Source organism: Rhinopithecus bieti, unplaced genomic scaffold (assembly GCF_001698545.2).
Source record: "Rhinopithecus bieti isolate Rb0 unplaced genomic scaffold, ASM169854v2 scaffold_6782, whole genome shotgun sequence".
Lineage (NCBI taxonomy): Eukaryota > Metazoa > Chordata > Mammalia > Primates > Cercopithecidae > Rhinopithecus > Rhinopithecus bieti.
The window spans coordinates 2,118,755-2,138,221 of record NW_016805866.1 but is presented as its reverse complement, the minus strand read 5'-3'; the positions used below and the strand labels follow the sequence as shown (position 1 = coordinate 2,138,221).

Below are 19,467 nucleotides of genomic sequence, written 5' to 3'. Positions count from 1 at the left end.
TTTTTGGACAAGAGTTTCACTCTTGTTGCCCAGGCTGGAGTGCAGTGGGGTGATCTCAACTCACTGCAACCTCTGCCTCCCGGGTTCAAGCGATTCTCCTGCCTCAGCCTCCTGAGTAACTGGAATTACAGGCACCTGCCACCACGCCCTATTAATTTTTTGTAATTTTAATAGAGACGGGGTTTCACCATGTTGACCAAGCTGCTCTTGAACTCCTGATCTCAGGTGATCTGCCCGCCTCGGCCTCCCAAAGTGCTGGGATTACAGACGTGAGCCACTGTGCCCAGCCGGTGCGTCTTCTTAAACCGTTAGTGGCTGGCTGCAGTGGCTCATGCCTGAATCCCAGCACTTTGGGAAGCTGAGGTGGGTGGGTCATTTGAGCCCAGGAGATCAAGACCAGCCTGGGCAACATGGCAAAAACCCGTCTCTACAAAAAGAACAAAAATTAGCTGGTTGTGGTGGTGCACACCTATAGTCCCAGCTACTCGGTAGGCTGAGGCAGGGGGATCTCTTGAACCCAGGAGGGAGGCGAAAGTTACAGTGAACCAAGATGGCGTACTGCACTTTGGCCTGGGCAACAGAGCAAGATCCTGTCTCAAAAAAAAAATTAGTGATAACAAAATTACTGTGTTCTCCCTTTCTATCACCAATTGAAGGATTCTCTCATTAGTTGAATTTAGCAATTCTAAATTTATAATTTAGAAATATATTATTTTTCCTATAGTTGTAAAATCTTGGAGTAAGCTTTTATCACCTTGGGGTTTTTCATAATACCTGCACAACTGGAAGAAAACTTTACGCTGAGTTCAAAAATGGAATTTCCTGGACTCCCCATTTTCATTTATCTGCTAAAATACACACTTAATTCCCATATAGCCACACGTTGATTATCCACCCTGTGGTTTATATCATTTTTCACAACTGTCACAGTAACTTTGTCCTTGAGCAAAGAGTCATTGCCTGATGTGGTGAATATTTTGAGGCCCCAAATTTCCCCAAATATTCCTGCCATTAATGACTCATTTTCTAGGCATGGAGAATCATAAGCCAACGAGGAGCTCTTTACACATTCAATTGCCTGAATCCTTCCCCTTTTTGTCGTTAAGGTTGTCACTCAATGAGATGACACACTACAGTCCACTGAAGCTTCGGTTAAGCTCAAGTCTGGACTCAGTCATCAGGTTGCCATCAACAAGTACGAAGTGAGTGCTGATTACAAATTCATGGAGTTCATGTGGGCATCAATCTTCACAGTACTGCACGATTTAGTCCAAAGCCCCTGCCAGAGCTTTTTGGTGATGATTAACTCTTATTTAATCATGGGGAGAAAAAAGAAAAACCCATGAAGGATCCCTGACATTCTTTTCACAGGGTGTGGAGACACTGTAAATGCAGCAGTGTGTCCATAGCTGTTAGCCATCAGCAATGGTGACATTGTTGTGTTGGTAGTGTTGTTCCATCACCTTGAATTCATCAATAGTTGAATTTTTAATATTTGAAAATGTGATTCTCAAAAATAACTCAGTGCTACCACCCTGACTTGGGTAGATGAACTCAGACCTCCCTCTAGGCTGTGTGGTCCAGCCAAGAGCAGAGAGACACTCTGGGGATCTGTGGGTAAAGAAGAGGATGTGGCCCTTCCTGTTTAGGTGTCGAGGTTAGTGGGGGTTATGGTGAGTCAGGAGCCCAGGGCTGGTTAAAAAGGAGGCCACAGTGGGTGTAGGGGTCATGGGGGTCAGAGCAGCAGCAGATGCTCTAAGAGGATCTCTGGAGTGGAGAAACCAGTTCCCCAAGTGGATCTTCTACAACCACTGTTAATGGCCAAAGGTTTACAGTGCAATACCAGGCTCCAGCAACAGGAGGCTAGAATTCTAGTCTTCTGGCTTGAACAGGTGCCAGTGTAAAGCTGTTTCACTTGCTTCATAAAGTTCTCTTTTTCATAGCTCTTGCTGGTACCCAAACCCTTAGAGATTATCAAATTGTTGCCTAAGATTTATAAAACACAATTTTTATTAATTGGTTGTCATTTTGCCCCCTAGAGAAAAATAGCTAGTTATGCACTTAGCAAATGGAAGTCTTCCATTTCTTTGATGCTTATGAAAACATGTGTAAATTTCCAAACTGAAGCAGAATTAAGTAAAAATGTGAAATGCCATCTGTCAAATTTATTCTAGATGCAATGATAAAGAAATTTATCATTAGGGTATGGGGTATGTCCCAGAATCACACAAAGAAAAGCTGAATATGCAGACAGGGCTGATTATTTAATTGAAATTATTATTATCACTGGTGGAGAAGAGGCAACAATTCTATTTAAGATTCAAATCTCTAGGCCCAACCCTTAGCCAGGGAGGGCGGGGCACTTGATTGGCAGCCTCACGAAAACTGTGGATTGTGGCAGGAAAATAGAATCCAGGTGCTACAGCCCAAAGAAAAAGAGAGAACGTCCGGGCGTGGTGGCTCACACCTGTATTCCCAGCACTTTGGGAGGCCAAGGCGGGTGGATCACTTGAGGTCAGGAATTCCAGACCAACCTGGCCAACATGGTGAAACCCCGTCTCCACAAAAAATACAAAAATTAGCTGTGTGTGGTGGCAGGCGCCTGTAGAACCAGCTATTCGGGAACCTGAGGCTGGAGAATCCCTTGAACCCAGGAGCCGGCGGTTGCAGAGAGCCGAGATCACGCCATTGCACTCCAGGCCGGACAACAGCGAGACTCTGTCTCAAAAAAAGGTAGGGGGGGACCCTGAGCAGCGAAAGCCATAGATATCCATTATTAATACCAAATTCATTTTGTGCTTTTATATCATTTTACTCAGGCAATCAACAACATTGGTTTAATGTCATTGATAATCATTTAAGAACTCAGAATGTGCAGGGCCTTAAACTAGGGGTTCGAGTCTTTCCTTTGATCAGCTGACAATCTAGCTGGAGAACAGGCACATTAACACACACAGTAAATTTAGAAACTGAGACATAACCATGTACAGCTGAACATACTTACCCAAAAAATGATATAACTGAAGCAGAACCTGCAGCTGGGATCTCTTTGGAACCGTCCCTCTGATAGTCTGAGATAGGAGAATGTATTGCAGTGATTCAAATGTTTGCCAAGTATTAGGTCCTTTTTGAAAAAAAATTTGTAGGACATTCATGTCATGTCCCATTTTTATGTATTCAGGACATGAACTAGGAAAGCCACAAACCCATTTGCCTGCCCCTTGCAATAACTCTGACTTCCACCAGGGGACCTCAGCGCATATGTTTTTAACCACAAGTCTGCGGAATGGGACACCGTTCAGAATAGTTTGACAACGTGACTTGTAATCATGCACTTAATTTGTTTACAGCTCTCCGTGCATCACTAATGTAAGGACAGACTTTGAATGACTGTCTTGGAGACATCTATGGGATAAAAGAGAAGCATGGGCTCTGGAATCTGAAGATTCGATTCCATTTCTGCCTCTGTGTTGTGGCTGTGTGATGCTGGCAAATTACAGACCTCAAGTTGAAATAATGAGCGTAATAATTACCCGTGCCCTGACTTCCTTATACTGCCCCCACCCCCAAACTTCTACGAGGGCTCACAAAGAAGCTGCTTCACTCACCCAGGCGCTGCCCTGCATCCCTGTCCAGAACTCTGCCTGCACCCTGCCCCACCCTCCCAACTCTCTCCTGCCACGTCTGCAGCTCTGCAGGGAGAGACGGATAATTCCAAACCGGGAATAATGGACAGGGACTCCGGGCAGCAGCTCAGGGGCGCAGCAATAATGGATGTTAAGTGCTTATTCGGGGACAAGTAGATTGTAGCTGCTCCATGATTGTTTGTTCCTGTCCCCTATGAATATTCTCCCAGTAAAATAAAAGGTTTAGATCTGCACTACCCGATACAACCGTCACTTGTCCCATGTGGCTGGTCCCAGTGAGGCATGCTCTAAGTGTAAAACCCACACACTCTCCAAAGACTTCACAGGAAGAGCAGATGCACAATATTGTTTTAGTTCACGCAGGCTGCTATAACAAAGTACCACATACTGGGTAGCTTATAAACAACAGAAATTTATTTCTCACAGTTCTAGAGGCTGGAAAGTCCAAGATCAGGGCCCCTAGCAGATTCTGTGTCTGAGGAGGCCCACTTTCTGTTTCCTAGATGGTACCTTTTCTTTCTACCCTTACATGTTAGAAAGGGTGAGGAAGTCTCTCTCTTAGGCCTCTTTTTTTTTTTTTTTAATCAGTGTCTCGCTCTGCTATCCAGGCTGGAGTGCAGTGGTGTGATCATGGCTCATTGCAATCTCCGCCTCTGTGGTTCAAGCCATTCTTCCACCTCAGCCTTCTGGACTCAAGTCTGACGAGGGCCCACTTTCTGTTTCCTAGATGGTACCTTTTCTTTCTACCCTTACATGGTAGAAAAGGTGAGGAAGTCTCTCTCAGGCCTCTTTTTTTTTTTTCAATCAGAGTCTCACTCTGTTATCCAGGCTGGAGTGCAGTGGTGTGATCATGGCTCATTGCAATCTCCATCTCCGTGGTTCAAGCCATTCTCCCCCCTCAGCCTCCTGGGCTCAAGTGATTCTGCTGCCTCAGACCTTTGAGTAGCTGGGATTACGGGTACACACCACCAGGCCCGGCTAATTTTTGTATTTTTAGTAGAGATGGGGTTTTGCCATGTTGGCCAGGCTGGTCTCAAACTCCTGACCTCAGGTGATCTGCTCACCTTGGCCTCCCAAAGTGCTGCAATTACAGGTATGAGCCACCATACCCAGCCTCAGGCCACTTTTCTAAAAAATTTATTTGTGTATTTATTTATTTTCATAGAAATGTAGTTTTGCTATGTTGCCCTGGCTGATCTCCAACTCCAGGCCTCAGGTGATCCTCCTGCCTTAGCCTCCTGAGTGCTAGGATTACAGGCCTCTCCTATAAGGGCTCTAACCCCATTCTGAGGGCCCCACCCTCATGGCCTAATCACCTCCCAAAGGCCCCAATTTCTAATACCATCCCCTTGGAGGTTAGGATTTCAACATATAAATTTTGAGGAGAAACAAACATTCAAACCATAGCGAATATTTTCATTAATACTTTTCATTTCATTATATGTTGAGATCATAATAGATTTGATATATAAGGTTAAGTAAAAATATATTATTAAAATTAATGTAGCTACTGAAAGTTTCAAATTATGTGTACAACTTACATTATATTTCTATAGGACAGTATTGGTCTTTACACAGATTTTAAGGTTCTGTCCTGCTATGAGGTTCCACGATTCAAACATGAGCAGTCTTAGAGGGGGAAAAAAGTTCCAGGTAAGCCTTGCATGTAGCTATCCACTCCTAGGGAACTATCCTACAGAAACACACATGGGGATCTGTACGATGCGTGTATGTTTGTAGTATTATTTATAGCATGAAGAAAAAAGCTGAAAACAAACTAAATGTTCAACAGAGGGGAACTGGTTAATAAATGATAGTACACGCATGGGACATGTACAGGCATTAAAAAGGCAAGATATTTCCCATAAGAATCACCTGAGACACTTATTAAAAATATCAATATAGGCCACGTATGGTGACTCATGCTTGTAATCCCAGCACTTTGGGAGGCCAAGGTCAGAGGATCAGTTAAAGCCAGGAGTTTGAAACCAGCCTGGGCAACATAGCAAGACCCTGTCTCTACAAAAAACTGTCTCTACAAAAAACAGCCAGGTGTGGTGGCGCATGCCTGTAGTTCCAGCTACAAGGGAGGCTGAGGTGGGAGGATCACTTGAGCCCAGGAGATTGAGGCTGCAGTGAGCTACGATTGTGCCACTGCATTACAGTCTTGGGAACAGAACAAGACCCTGTTTCTCTCTGTCTCTCTCTCTCCACACACACACACAATAAAAAAAAAATAAAATTAAAAAAAAAAAAAAAAAAAAAAAAAAGACTTCCCCAGGTGCCTCCCTGAGAAATTCTCATTCAGCAGGTTTGGAGTGAGACCTGTCAGTCTCAATGTTTAAAATGTGCCCCTGAGTGATTCTGATTTCCTGACAAGTTTCCAGACACTAAAACAATTGGTAAGTATATATAACTGCATGGAAAAAATAAGCAAGATAGTGTTTGGACTTATAGTCTATGATGCATTTTTGTTTATAAAACAGGATTGTATATGTATGTTTGTGTGTAGAAATACACATATTAATGTACAGAAAAGATTTAGAAGGATATAAACCCAGCTGCGACAGGTGATTGCCTCTTGGAAATGGGGAAAAAGAAATGGGCTTTGCATTTTTACTTGCATACTTCAATGTTTGTTTGTTTATGCATTGCTTACAGGAGGGGAGAAGAGCCCCTTGTGATTTCATCAGTTCCCAAGGGTTTGGGGAGGGTGAGCAATGGAGGAAGCCAGGGGTGAGGCAGTCAGCTGCACTCACAGCCATGGCCTCACGGCCCAGGGACTGCCCATTGTGAAGTCCCTTGGGGTGCCCCCACCCTGCACCCTCATTCTTCCCACTAGCTCCAGATGGGCTCTGGCATTAACCTGCAGCTCCTCCTGAGCTCTTCCCCCACTGCCCCCAACACAAGGGGAGCCCTGACTTGGGAGGAGAGCTTTCCAGATCGTAGCTTGGCCTGAGGCAGAGCCAGAGCGATGAGGTCACCCAGCACAGCTGCTAACTATTTCAAGGAAACAGGTGGTGGCTCTGGCCTCTTCATGGGCTTGGAGTTTTCTGGGAGAGGCCTCTTCAAGGGCGTCCTTGAAGCCCAGTCGCGAATGTCCCTGTGGTTGCTAAAGGGGAGCTCAGGGTAATGGAGTATCCTCAAGAACCTACAGATATTACCTCCCACCAGAACCGTGGTGTCAGCCCTGGCTGCATATTCCTTCAATGGGAGGGCTTTAGAAATGCTATGCCAGAGCTGCACCCCCGACCAACAAAGTCAGACTTTCCAGGATGCAGCCAAGGCATCAATATGTGGAAAGCTTTCAGGTGAGTCCAATGTGCAACCAAGGTTGAGGCCACCGGTTCAACCCTTGCAACTAAAGGTCCTGGACCAGCAGCATTCCCTGGAAGCTCATTAGAAATGCAGAACCTCAGAATCTGCATTTCAAGATTCCTAGGAGATTTGTGTGCAAAGAGCTTGAAAGCGCTGCTGCTGTAGGTAGACACGGAGCTAGAGGTTAAACACATAGGCTCTGGGGACTGCAAAAGGGGTGAAATGCTAGCTAAGACCTTGACTTCTCCTCCTTGATGTAATGAAGATAGTAAAATCTTCGTCTTGGATTGTGCTGATGATTATGATGTCTGTACCTGGTACTTAGCACTCAGTATATATGAGCTTCTATTTTGTTAGGATCGTTACTGTTTTTAATCCTGAAATGCAACCTGCTCGGTTGGCCAGCCTGCTCTGAGCATGTGCTGGCTCTGTTTTTTGTCCAGCTCAGCCTTCATTCTGCCAGCATCAAATGTCTTTTCTCTCTGGGAACTCAGACACAGGGACCAGAAAGTTCATGGCTCAGTCCAGACTGTCTGTGATCCCAGAGTTGTTTTTCCTGTGAAAATCATGTGATTGCTCCATTGCTAGGGAAAGTCAAACAATAAAAGGGTGTAGGTTCTCGTAATTGCTGTGGAAGCTGCAAATGTGGAGTGTTTCTGTGCCAGCTGGAGAGGAGAAGGGTTTGGGAAGGAGGTTGCCAAATACTGCCTCCCAGACTTCTTGGTTGTGGTTCAACTCCGGACTGAGAGTCTGAGGAGGTGGCCCCGTGATGACTGCAGAATCAGTCACTGACCTATGACAGACAGAGCATAGCATCAAGCAATGCTGTGCTTTCAAGGATAGCAGTCTTCCTCAACAATAGGATTTTCTTTAAAAGCCCTCTTCATTCATTTAAAGAAACATTAATTAAGCATTTCTGGCCAGGCGCGGTGGCTCACGCCTGTAATCCCAGCACTTTGGGAGGCCGAGGCAGGTGGATCATGAGGTCAGGAGATCGAGACCATCTTGGCTAACACGATGAAACCCTGTCTCTGCTAAAAAATACAAAAAATTAGCCAGTTGTGGTGGGGGGCGCCTGTAGTCCCGGCTACTTGGGAGGCTGAGGCAGGAGAATGGAGTGAACCCAGGAGGCGGAGCTTGCAGTGAGCCGAGATCGCTCAACTGCACTCCAGCCTGGGCGACAGAGCGAGACTCCATCTCAAAAAAATAGAACGAAATGAAAGCATTTCCTAAGTGCCAGGCATTGCACTATTATCTCATTTCATCATCAAAGTTACCCTTTGGGGTTGGCATTACCCTCATTTTACAGGCAAGAAAACAGGCTCAGAGATGTTTGGTTTTAGGGTTAAACAGCCATTGGATGACACAATTGGAATCATACACAAGTTGTCCTGAGTCCACAGCACCCCTCTGGGTCACTCTGTGCTACTACTTCTCCCCAATCCAGGAAAACATGGTGTTGGAGGATGGGGCCCCTTCTAGTGAAAGACTGGGTTGTTTGCTATTCTTTGTGTTTTCCCCTCCTACTGTTGAGACTGGCACATCTTCCCAAGTCACTCTGCCAATCCCTTCATTCTCTGAGAGAGAGGACATTACTCCACTATGAACTATAGTGTTGCATTCGCAAACTGCAGGAACTGAAAATAACATCTCTTACTTTCTTTCACCTTTCCATTCAAGAAACATTTATTGAACATGTCAAGAATTACACAGGTAAGTAAAAAGGAGACATGGGTCTTGCTTGAGGGACAAGAGTGTGGTAGAATGAGTCCTGGCCTCTGGGAGAGTGGACAATATGTGGTAGTTTTATGGGTAAAAAAGGAGGGATTTCAGGCAAAGGGAACAACACAAGCAAAGGTACAAAGGCAGAGAGTATATCTTTGTGCCTACCTTGTTTTCTTTTCTTTTCTTTTGAATCACTAAAATGCAGATTTCTTGAAATAAAAGCCAATTGGAATTATTTTATTTTTATTTTATTTTATTGCATTTCATTGCATTCCATTTTATTTTGTTTTGTTTTATTTTGAGAAAGAGTTTTGCTCTTGTTGGCCAGGCTGGAGTACAATGGCACGATTTTGGCTCACTGTAACCTCCACCTCCCAGGTTCAAGCAATTCTCCTGCCTCAGCCTCCCAAGTAGTTGGGATTACAGGCATGCACTACCACACCCGGCTAATTTTGTATTTTTAGTAGAGATGGGGTTTTATCATGTTGGTCAAGCTGGTCTCGAACTCCTGACCTCAGGTGATCCACCTGCCTCAGCCTCCCAAAGTGCTGGGATTACAGGCATAAGCCACCATGCTCAGCCCACCAACTGGAATCTTGAAGAGCAAAGTTTGTTTTGAATTTTAAATGAATTCAAAATAATAAAATTCATAGCATCCAATCATTCCTAACACTATGACCCAGGCACTGTCCTAAACACTTGATGTACATTAACTCATTCAATCCTCATAAGAACCTATAAGGTGGGTGCTAATATCCCCATTTCAGAAATGAAGAAACTGAGGCACAGAGAGGCTAAGTAACTTGCCAAAGACCTGTTAAGTGGTTTAACGATTAAGTGACTGAGCCAGGATCCAAACCCCAGGCCTTCTGGCTCCCGAGTCTGTAATGTTTCCCATCTGCTATATTGCCTCTCCAATGCCAAACAATCTAACATACCGCTGCAGCCTCTGGCAATCTCATTTTGGAAGTACTTTTTCATAACTCATTTCTAGTGCACAGCAGGACTGTGGCCCAGGAGACCTGTGGCTCTCCTACAAATATCAGTGTAATAAAATAATAATAGCAGTTAATATTTGTTGAGTACCTGCTAATATTTATCAAGTTCCAGGCATATTTAATGCTCACCAAAACCCTCTGACATAGGTGGATTGTTCCTCCCCATCCCCCCACTTAGTAACTATGGAACTAGGGCTCAGAAACTGACCCAGGATGGCCCAGCTAGGAGCTGGCAGAGCTGAGTGAGCCATCCCAGGCCATCTGAAACCAGAGCTTCCCTTCCCAGCAGCACTCCCATGGGGCCTTTCTGTCATGGGAGTAATTTAACTTTCCTCTTTTCTGGTTTTCTTGTCTGTCAGATGGGAATAAAATAACTAATATCTGTGTGTAACAGTGTAGATTACAGAGGATTCTCTGGTGCACAATCTCATTTGAATCTCCCAGCAACCCTATCAAGAACAACACCCCTTCCAACGAGCTCAAGAGATCTTTAGGTTCTAACCACTGCATTTCTAGAGAGTGCTGTCTGGTTGTTGGCTAAACTTCTGCCTTCCATACACTGCCACTGGTGGGGACAATAGAACAAACAGGAAGAGCCGTCTTGGGCCAGCCACAGTGGCTCACATCTGTAATCCCAGTGCTCTAGGAGGCTGAGACAGGAGGATCACTGAAGGCCAGGAGTTGGAGACCAGCCTGGGTAACATAGTGAGACCTTGTCTCTACAAATAAATTAAAAATTAGCTAGATGTGGTGACACGTATAATCCCAGCTACTCAAAGGGCTTGAGGCGGGAGGATTGCTTGAGCCCAGGCATTCGAGATTGCAGTGAGCTATGATTGCACTACTGCACTCCAGCCCAGGAAACAGAATGAGACCCTGTCTCTTTAAAAAAAAAAAAAAAGAAAGAAAGAAAGAAAAAGAAAAGAAAGAAAAAAAAGAGTAATTTCATTCATGCAAGGAATGTGTATCCCTTTCCACAAAGATTAAGACTGACCAACAAGAGAATTATGTCACCCCATTGATCAGAAGTGAGAGGATACATGGACCAGAAGGGCTCACTGGCATTTTGGGGTTATGGCCTGGAAAGCCCTGGAAAGAAATAGGTATGACTGTCCCTAGAGAACTGGTGGAGAGCCCACGAGGTAGAGGGTAACTGCCCTGGGTCCTAGCACAGGGTAAAGGATGTCTCCCCGAACCCAGCTGCCCTCAGGTCCAGAGGTGGCATTGCAGTTGAAATATAGCCAGTTAAAACAAAGACATAGGCCCACACACACAGCTCACACCGAAGGTTAGCAGGGAACAGAGAACTAACAATAGTTCAGAGCCCCAAACTCATCCTGTGTGTGATGTGAATGAGAATCACCCAAAATCAGCACCCCAGCACAATTCTGGCAGCTCAATCTTGCATGATCTAATGAAAGAAATAATTCACAGGCCAGTGAGGCAATCCACACTCCAGGTGGTCCTCCTGGATGAAGAATCCAGCCACAAGATACCAAAAAGATGCCATAGATCCAAGAGCTCCTCGGGTCTCTGGTTAACTCCACCTGAGTGGTAGTAGGTAAAGAGTGCCCCTAGGTGAAGAAATGGGAACAGAAGTGAGGACATTGCATTTGGTTCTTGATCCAGGCTCAGGGTTATCCACCCAGATAGCACTGGGTCACAAAGCATAGAACCCCTGAGGCCTGGATCCTGGGCCAGGGCTCCATTTGTCTGCTTTAAGAGCAGCATTGCCAGTAATACACCTACTTTTCATTCCTGAGGCTGGAAAAGTAAGATATTAAACTAGCTTTCCTGTCTCTCTTGCAACTAGGCATGGCCATGTGATTCAGTCCTAGCTATTGAGATATAAGTGAGAATTTACCAGATGTGGAGGAGGTGTTTTAGGAAGATTTTCCTCCCTGATATAAAAAAAGCCTCTTTTCCAGCCCAGACCACTTCCTTTCTTCCTTAAATAAGCTTTCTAAAGATAAGATACCTGGAGCTGTGGCAACCATTTTGCAATCACAAGGCAAAAAGCCTAAGATAAAGAGACAAAAAGCCTAGGATGAGAGAGTAGAAAGAGCCAGGGTCCTTTTGCCATTATTATTATTTATTTTATTTTATTTTTATTTATTTGAGATGGACTTTTGCTCTGTCACCCAGACTGGAGTGCAGTGGCACGATGTCTGCTCACTGCAACCTCCATCTTCCAGGTTCAAGTGATTCTCCCAAGTAGCTGGGATTACAAGCGCTTGCCACCATGCCTGGCTAATTTTGTATTTTTAGTAGACACAGGGTTTCACCATGTTGGCCAGGCTGGTCTCAAACTCCTGACCTCAAGTGATCCACCTGCCTCGGCCTCCCAAAGTTTTGGGATTACAGGCGTGAGCCACCACCCCTGGCCCCTTTTGCCATTATTAAACAACATCCTCTGGGACTTCTAATGTTCAGACTGTTCAGGTCAGATAATGAATGTCTTTAGTCTGTGAGTTACTATAGCTGGTTATTCTGATACTTGCAGCTGGAAAGCATTCCTACAAAATATAGGCTAAAATAATCAAAGTCCAGCTCAAGGGTGGGCTAAGTGCTGGGTCCTATGTGAGACGCTCAACAGCATCTCAAAGATTGCAAGAATCTTTTTTTTTTTTTTTTTTTTTTTTTTGAGACGGAGTCTCGCTCTGTCACCCAGGCTGGAGTGCAGTGGCCAGATCTCAGCTCACTGCAAGCTCCGCCTCCGGGGTTCACGCCATTCTCCTGCCTCACTCAGCCTCCCGAGTAGCTGGGACTACAGGCGCCGCCACCTCGCCCGGCTAGTTTTTTTTTTGTATTTTTAGTAGAGACGAGGTTTCACCGTGTTAGCCAGGGTGGTCTCGATCTCCTGACCTCGTGATCCGCCCATCTCGGCCTCCCAAAGTGCTGGGATTACAGGCTTGAGCCACCGCACCCGGCCAAGAATCTCTTTTCTAAAAAAGCTTCCAGTCTAGACATGAGATAAATGTGCAAACAGATGTGACATCTGTGTCATGCTAGTAACACCNGGCGCCTGCCACCTCGCCTGGCTAGTTTTTTTTTTGTATTTTAGTAGAGACGAGGTTTCACCGTGTTAGCCAGGGTGGTCTCGATCTCCTGACCTCGTGATCCGCCCATCTCGGCCTCCCAAAGTGCTGGGATTACAGGCTTGAGCCACCGCACCCGGCCAAGAATCTCTTTTCTAAAAAAGCTTCCAGTCTAGACATGAGATAAATGTGCAAACAGATGTGACATCTGTGTCATGCTAGTAACACCTGAGAAGGTACAAAGGTTCAATCAATTTCCTAAAAGAATTCATTCTTATTTAGCTAAGTATGATCAGAGATGTAAATTCATGGATGCTGGAAAATATTATTTACTTTTAATAAAGTTGTCTTTTAATTCAGAGATTTGGTGACAGGTGGGACTCCCAGGGTTTCTTTTCTCTCAGATCTCCCTTTTTCTCTGACCCTCCCTTCCATGTGCTCATCAGTTTTTGCCCTCATCTCCAGGTGCTGCCTCCGTCCTGGTGGTTGCTCTTTGTGGGGTCACGGTCATGAGCCTCTGCATTTCTAATTCCGTCCTGGAAGGGCAGGAGAGAGAACTCCTTGTAGTTGGTAGATCTTTAAAGTCCTTTTAAGGATTAAGCTTAGTGTTAAAAAAGTTATTCACAGTGGAGCAGCTAATATTAGTTAATAGTTAAACAAAATTTTTCTTGGTACATATTGACTTCTCTGAAAGCATATTGTTAATGGGTTGTTGTGCTTTAAATCCGCCTTCCCATTGGGGTGATTAACGAAATACTCAAAATAAGTGACAGGGACAGCACACACTATTCCCCACACAAAAATGTCAAGATCACCAAGACAATTACTAAAAAGGGGGTCTGGTGTGACAAAATGCAGGATGGCATAAGAGAAGGGGCACCTTTGTGAGCTTGGGGGAGTCAGGGAAGCCTTCACAAAGGAGTAGCATTTGTTGGGACCTTGAGAACAATTAGGTATGTATTAGGACACTTGGGTGTAAGTGACAGAAACTCAACTAGTTTAAGAAAAAGGGACTTAATTGTAAGGACACCGGAATCGCTTTCACAAAATAAAAGGAAAAGTTGAAGGACCTAAAAGGAAAGAAGGGCAAGGAAATAGCTGGTCTTCAGCACAAGTGGATTAGAGCAGCAGTCCCCAACCTTTCTGGCACCAGGGACTGGTTTTGTGCAAGACAATGTTTCCATGGTAGCAGGGGTGGGGGAAAGGAGGGTGGTTTCAGGATGAAACTGTTCCACCTCGGATTATCAGGCATTAGACTCTCATAAGGAGCGCACAACCTAGATCTCTTGCATGCACAGTTCACAATAGGATTCACCCTCCTATAAGAATCTAAACCATTGATCTGAAAGGAGGTGGAGCTCAGGCAATAATGCTTGCTCACCTGCTGCTCACCTCCTGCTGAGTGGCCCAGTTCCTAACAGGCCATGGACCAGTACCAGTCTGCGGCCTGGAGGTTAGAGACCCTTGGAATAGAGAATGTCTACTTTACTTGCCTCAGTTTCTCTCTGCATCTTAAAACAGAGAAAGAGTAACTCAAATGTGCTGTTCTTGATACGAAATTCTCAGGAAATCTGCTTGGTTCACCTTGGTTAGGTTGCCCACATGTAGGACAATCAGTTGTGGTCAGGGATAAGAAGTCATATGAGAACTTGTCAGTTCCTGCTAAAATCATGGGGTTGGAGACAGTGGAGGAAGATGCCCGAGAAGAAAGGGGCAGGTGTTGCCAGAGGAATGCTGTTGTACTGTAGTTATTGTTGGTGGTGTGCATATGATACTAGGCAGATAAATAAAAATAAGCAGAGAAGAGAAATGGAAGATGATAAGGATGAGTAGATGATGAATAGCACACTGGGTAAAGGGAAGAATATGTTCAAAGGCGCAGAAGTGTGATGGTACATGGTACGTTCTAGGAACTACAAATAGATCAGCAGTGGTGGAATAGGAAGTTAAAGAGGAGGATGACAGAAGTTAAGGCTGGAGAAGTAGGCTAAGGCTGATTAAGGGGGATCTTGTATCTCATCGTAAGGAACTAAGATTTTTTCCCTTAGGTAACAAAGAGCCATTGAAGGAATTTTAATAGGAAAGAGAAATTATGAGATGTATATATTAGATCATTCCAATCGCTATGAAAGGAATGGATCAGACAATGTTTACAAGTGTGGTACCCAGGACAAACTGATTTTACTTGGTGCAAGAGCTGGTTCTAAGTGATATGCAAAAGGGAAATTGAATTTCATTGGTTCATATAGTGAGAGAGTTAGTCTCTTTAAAATTCTCTTTGAGTCTGTTTGATTAACTTGAGGAGAAATGATTCATTTGGTGCCTATATGTTTTTCATATCTCGCCAAGGCATGGTAACCTCCCTTTTCATCAAAGAAAGAGCAGAGCCTCAAACTCAGAACCTTCAGCAACCAACAATATCCAGCTAAGATTAAATAACATAGTTTTGTTTTATTGTATGATTTTATGGTTAATTATCTCTTTATGGCAAATTATACTGGTTTTCACTTATGATAATGATATCAAAATCCTTTTAGGAAAACTGAGCAAAATGAAAGCCAATTCAAAGAAGCAATTAAGTACATAATTGTGCAGATGATATGTGGAAATGGTAAGAATGGTGACAATGGGACATAAGTGACTGATATTTGGGATACATTGGATTAGAAGAAAATAACCCCCAAGAGACCAGTAAGAAGGATACAGCAACAGCACATGAGAGATTTTAAACTCCTTGATATCAGAAAGATTTATCTTCTATTAATTTTGCTTTCCTCTCAGGAATAAGTTTAGAGGGCAGCAAGGGTGACTGTCCAGCTAGGAATCTCATCAGCAATGCAAAACATTGTCACAGATGTTGAGATAGACCTTGAGGTTAATGCATTGTTTCCAACATTAGGTCCTAAAACTTCTCCTGAAAAGCTACCTTAAATCTAACTTTTGAAAGTGCACAATAAAAGTGAATTAAATAAAAACAACTTGAAATTTGTACTTATCCTTCAAATTCCTCAAATATCACTCCTCTGAGAAGCTTTCCCTGATTTTCTGTGTCTTTTGGCAGCTCCTTGCCCTGTGCTTTCAACAACCCTTCCTACACATCTAAGCAGAGCTATGGTAGAATGGTTTCTTTGTGTGCCACCTCATCAGGCTCTAAGTTGTCCAGTGACTGTCTTTCATCCTTTTTATCCACACCCCTTGAGGCCGTTCTGGCACAAAATAGGTATGAGTTCAATAAATATTTGTGCAACAAATGAATCTTGCTGTGAGGACACCACATTATAGAAGAACACTTAGAAAGTCATTATGTTCCAGCCGGGTGCGGTGGTTCATGCCTGTAATCCCAGCACGTTGGGGGGCCCAGGCCGGCGGATCACGAGGTCAGGAGATGAGACCATCCTGGCTAACACAGTGAAACCCCGTCTCTACTAAAAATACAAAAAATTAGCCAGGCATGGTGGCACGTGCCTGTAGTCCTAGCTACTCGGGAGGCTGAGGCAGGAGAATCGCTTCAACCTGGGAGGCAGAGGTTGCAGTGAGCAGAGATAGCATCATTGCACTCCAGCCTGGGCGACAGAGCGAGACTCCATCGCAAAAAAAAAAAAAAAAAAAAAAAAAAAAAAAAAAAAAAAAAAAAAAGAAAACATTACATTCTATATTATTGATTTCAAGTTCAGTAAAAGTTCATAGATGGGAAAGATCAATATGAACAGAGGATGTATTGGAAGAGTTAGGATGTTACGGAGCTTGAGTTGGAAAGAGGAAATCTGAATAAAGATTCTTCAACGCCACTTCAGCATCTTACTAGCAAGATTCCTACTTGGAAGAGAGTGTGTGTGTGTGTGTCTGAGTGTTGGAGTGTGTGTTCGTGTGTGTCTGAGAGTGGGGTGTTGGAGGGAAGGAGGGAAAAAGCCGGGTCTTTGTAATGAATTTCTCTTGTCCCTTTTTCCTCTCACTTTTCTCAAGACTAGCCCTGTAGAATTTGGCTGTCATTGTCTAAAATCCTTCCTGTTCCTAGCATGTCCCACAAAATGCCTGGCCCATAAATACATGTGGGGTGGAAGGAGTGCCTTGCCATAAAGACAAAACTAAACCCTGTCTTATGGACTGAAGTTTATTAAGAGTTCATAGAGAGGAGAAGGGTGGGAGCTGTGAGATCTTATGAAGGGTTTCTAGTGGATACAGGGTTGATCTGGGTTGTGATACATAAAGACATAGATTTTCCCACTCCCATGACCGCCAGTATTCTTCCAAACTGCCGATTAAAATGGCGCTAGTCCTCCAAACCAGCAAAAGCTGCACTGCCGTATTGGTAGCCACTAACCACATGCGGCTATTTAAATTTCAACACAATTTAAAATTCAGTTCTTCAAATCGCACTAATCACATTTCAAGTGTCCAGTAGCCACACATGCCTAGTGGCTTTCATATTAAATAGCTCAGATAAAGAACGTTTCCATCATCTTAGAATATTCAATTGAACAACGCAGATCTAAAGAGTAAATCCTCTCTGGGATGCTGAAGGTGGGAGCCACATTTAAATGCTTTTCACAGTCTTAGAAAAGTTTCTTTTCACTTTTAGCTACTATACCTTAGGATTTAACCAACATGTCCATTACTGATGGTTTCTACACTTTCAGAATGTATGTATTCTCAGAAAGCATGCAGTGAATTTTCTTTAACAATTCAGTGGTTTTTAGCATATTCGCAAAGTTGTATAACCATAACCACTAATTACAGAACATTTTCATCACCCCAAAAAGAAAGTTCATAGCCATTAAGCAGTCACTCCTCATTTCCCCTTGGCAACCACTAATCTGCTTTCTGTCTCTATGGATTTGCCTATTCTGAATATTTCATATAAATAGAATCATACAGTGTGTGGCCTTTTGTTTCTGGTTTCTCTCACATAGCATAATAATTTCTAGATTTATCCATATTTTGGCATTTATCAGTACTTCATTTTATGCCTGAATAATATTCCATTATATGGATATACAGTAAGTTCTCATTTATTGTCATTGATAGGTTCTTGAAATGACAACCTTTAAGCAAAACAATGTATAAAAAAAACCCAATTTTCCCCTAAGGGAATTGACATAAATAAGAATTAAGTTCCTACAGCATATTTCTGGTCACAAAAACATCACCAAGCTGCTAAATAAAGAGCAAAAACACTTCTAGTATTAAAGGTGGAAATAAATGTGAGCTATATGTACACTTTTAAAAGATTAATAAAAACAAGCAAGATAATTATTTGCACCATTACTCCAGTTCGAGGTCTCAGGTGATTGGAGCCCATCTGGCAGCTCAGCACACCAACAGGGAACCAGTCCCAAACAGGACATCATTCCATCGCAAGCCTCTCTCTCTTTCTCTTTCTCTCTCTCTCTCTCTCTCTCTCACACACACACACACACTCACACTCATCCTGGTACAATTTAGACGCACCAAAGAACCTAACGTGCACATCTTTGGAATGCAAAAGGAAACTGGAGTACCCGGAGAAAACCCATGCAGATGTGAGGAGAACGTGCAAACTTTCAGCTGACAGTTGATTTTTTTTTCTCATCAACATCCTAAAGAAACAACGTTATTGGAGGACCTTCTGTACTATTTAATACATTTTGTTTATCTATCATTAATTGATGGGCATTTGGGTTGTTTCTACCTTCAGCTATTACAAATAATGATATTATGAACATTTGTGCACAAGTATTTGTGTAGGCATATGCTTTCAGTTCTCTTGGTTGTATATCAAGGAATGGAATTACTGGGTCATATGGTAACTCTATGTTTAACTTTTTGAGAAACTGTATAACTGTCTTGTAAGTCAACTGCACCACTTCACCTTGTGTTCATTTAAGGAAGAGCTTATTCTTCTCTGGACCTGACAGTGTTTGACATACAGAAACTACCTATTTACTGTTGGATTGAATGGATGATCACTTTGCTCCACACCAAATGTTCTTCCAGTCTGGAACTGAAGAATGCCCTGTTGAAGACCAGGATAGGGTGTGGCCCTAGTCTCTTTAATACCACCGTATTAGCCTGCCAGGGGTTTTCATCAGTCACTTCATGTTTATTAAGTACCTACTTACTTGGGGATACATTGATTGGGGATACATCATGAAGTAATGCACAGTCTTCTAGTTAGAAAGACGGCCATTTGAGCAGATCACTAGAATGCTGTTGCTAATTGATGTTATGGGCATATAAGACAGGCAAGAGGTTCCCAACTCAGCCTAGGAGATTGAGTGAAGACTTCGCAGAGGAAAGAATATTTGAGTTTTGAGCATTAAGCAGTGGTCACCAGGGAAGAAATGTGATACAGGGGGCGAACTAAATAAAGCATTTTGCTAGAGACAGAGAACAGACCAAGACATAAGCAGTTCCTGCCCCCAACAAGATTCCAAGGTTATGGAAGTAGAATTCAGGTTCTTCCTTCACTTGTCACTCTTCCTTCATTTGCCATCCTTCTTTCACTTGTCATCCCTGGGCTGAGCTTAATATGAAGCGATGAGGGTTGAGCAGTTTGACAAACCGTTTTGGGTCAGCTTGGTTCTCTGACTGAAACAGTCCTTCTTCGTTGGAGTGATAGTTTGACCAATCCAAATGCAACTCTGCTTTGGCAGAAGCCGCAGCTATGGAAAGTGAGCAACCTGAATTATGGGCTAATGTCTCCATGCGCTTCTGATGCTTGGAGAGGGATGCCCACGAAAGAACTCTGCTCACACAGTCCAC

The 19,467-nt window shown here is 43.6% G+C and overlaps 1 long non-coding RNA gene across 1 annotated transcript; it reads left to right on the top strand.

Annotated features, from left to right (window-relative positions):
* The first annotated feature begins 6,689 nt into the window (after positions 1 to 6,689).
* On the top strand, positions 6,690 to 15,714 carry LOC108530800 (uncharacterized). Its single transcript, XR_001885969.1, has 3 exons — positions 6,690 to 6,958; positions 15,264 to 15,417; positions 15,508 to 15,714. It is a non-coding gene; the product is annotated as an uncharacterized LOC108530800 (long non-coding RNA).
* Positions 15,715 to 19,467: the final 3,753 nt, after the last annotated feature.